The sequence below is a fragment of the Tupaia chinensis genome, unplaced genomic scaffold (assembly GCF_000334495.1).
Source record: "Tupaia chinensis unplaced genomic scaffold, TupChi_1.0 Scaffold149501_1, whole genome shotgun sequence".
NCBI classification, from domain to species: domain Eukaryota; kingdom Metazoa; phylum Chordata; class Mammalia; order Scandentia; family Tupaiidae; genus Tupaia; species Tupaia belangeri.
The window spans coordinates 1,590,707-1,592,800 of NW_006209345.1; the positions used below are offsets into that span (position 1 = coordinate 1,590,707).

Below are 2,094 nucleotides of genomic sequence, written 5' to 3' on the forward strand. Positions count from 1 at the left end.
GCGCCCTGGGTGAGACAACGAGCTGGAGCCGGGAGCCACAGAGGAGCCCTTCACACAGGGGAGGCCTCCACAGATCGGGACAGCCGCAGGTAGCTCCGGGGGGCCCGGGGGGCCCAGGGACCATGGGAGGCTGCTCTGAGAACCGGGGATGCAGGGTAAAGCCAGGCAGGGAGGGAAAATGAGGTGGGCACCCACCCGGGCAGACAACTCCCAGAAATCCCATGGCTCCAAACAGGGAGCCCTGAGACCTGAAGCTGGGCTCTCATCAACAGGGGACTGGGACATTGGGGAAATCTGAGAGTTCCCCTCCTGTATGACAGGCCCTGACCCCCAAGCTGGCTTCACCCTAGCCCCAAGTTGTCAGTCGCTTCCAGCTCCTGCTCTGTCCTCCTGTGGGTGGGGTCTCCCTCCCCCAATCTCTCCAGCCATCCTAGCGTGCTTTCTGGAAGGGCTGAAAGGGAACACCCAGCAGGCAGTGTCCCAAGGCGGGGGAGATGACTCTCACGCATGCTGACTTCCAAGAGTGCTGAACCCCAGCTCCAAGTAGCTGTGGGGTGGCCCTGGAGCGTACACTGAGGGCTCAATCTTGGCAGCCACAGGGCAGTGGGCAGCTGCGGCCCTACCTTCTCCCAGGCCAGCGACACCCGATTTGGTGCGGGCCTCGGATGAAGGCCATTCCTGAGATGTTCTATAACAGCCCAGACTCCCCCAGATAAGCCTCTTCAGTCCTAGCCAGGAGCAGGGGACTGGGGGGAGGGGGCAAGAAAACCTAGGCTCTCTGTCTGGGGGAGCTACAGACAGGCCGCTCTGCTGGCAGTGCCCTCAGCCCACTCACTGCCAGGGTTAAAGAGTAGGACTGGGGTGCCCCTGGTGTACGCTGGAGCTGGTCATGGTAGGTGGGGTGAAGAGATGAGGAGCTTCCTGGGGAGAGGCAGACAGATGCTAGGCCATCCCTATGCCTGCCTTGTGAGGAGAGGGTCAGGAGGGCTGAGCTGGCTGCTCTTTTGCTCCGCTTTAGTGAAACGGGTCCTGTCAGAGCCCAGCTCCCACCCAGAGGAGCATGCATTCATGTATGCACACGCACGCTCACATCTCACACACATGTCGCACACATGTCTTTTAATACAGCCCATCTGGGGTCCTCTGGGCTTTGCAAGCTCTCTGTGCATGAGTGAAATCAACTTTCAGCCCTGACAGTACAAGGACGAGGGCCCAGAGATATAAACAGGGACACCCACACATGGACCAAATCCATCGCAGAGAGGTGAGTGGGGAGCCCCCACTCCATGCCCACCTGCACTGTGTGCTGAGAACCCAGCCCACTGCCCTTGGGGTGGAGGGAGGGGGGTATCTGTGAAGCAGGGGCCTTGCCTGGTCTGGGTGAAAGGGGGAGGATCTCTGAGTCAGGAATCCCTGAGGGGCAAACTTTGGGGTCCAGCCCTAGAGAGTGGTATCTGGAAGGACCAAGGAGAGTGGGGGTGGGGGCTTTTACCTGGGTTCAGAAGGAGGAGGGTAAGTGGATTGGTCTGGGGTTGCAGGCTCTGGGAAAGCTTGGGCAAGCCCCAGCGTGCTGTGCCGGGAAGCATGCCTTGGGTCCCTGGCAATGGGACAGTGGCCCCACCAGAGTCAGGATGGTGCATGAGGAGAAGGAAACTAAGGACCACACTTTGTAGCACCTGCTGTCTGCAAGCACTCACTGCGCACGCATCAGGGATGCAGGCACACTGGGCTTTCACCCTGGATGCTCCCAGCCTGGGACACCCCAGTCGGCCCCCACGCTGAGCCACTCTGAGCCACCCGCGCCCGCAGACGCGCAGAAAGGGCAGGGCAGCGTGGTCCAGCTGAGACGGGCCAAGGGCGAGCAGCAGCAGCAGTTCAAAGACAGGAAGGGGACAAGGTCCCTAGGGGAAAGGGGCATGGGAACTACGCTGTGCCCCCACACGCCCAGTTTTGCTGCAGCCCCTTCGGAAGACACTGGCGCAGCCAGCTCCAGGAGGCCAAGGGTTAAAGAAGGAAAGAGGGGGCGGGCCACACGCAGGGATGGCCCCCATTTCCAGCCAATGATGGCCAGGGCTGCCACTGGCGGGGCCCCCC

At 61.4% G+C, this 2,094-nt stretch overlaps 1 protein-coding gene across 3 annotated transcripts in view; it reads left to right on the forward strand.

Moving 5' to 3' along the window:
- Positions 1-21: 21 nt before the first annotated feature.
- The window catches only part of MRGPRF (MAS related GPR family member F), an 8,892-nt gene continuing 6,819 nt past the window's right edge, over positions 22-2,094 (forward strand). The window contains exons 1-2 of one of the 3 annotated variants that reach the window (XM_006171241.2): positions 22-89; positions 1,129-1,264. The gene's annotated coding sequence lies outside the window, so the exon portion shown is untranslated. The remainder of the gene's footprint in view (positions 90-1,128; positions 1,265-2,094) is intronic. The other 2 variants (XM_006171242.1, XM_006171243.2) reach the window with 2 other exon arrangements.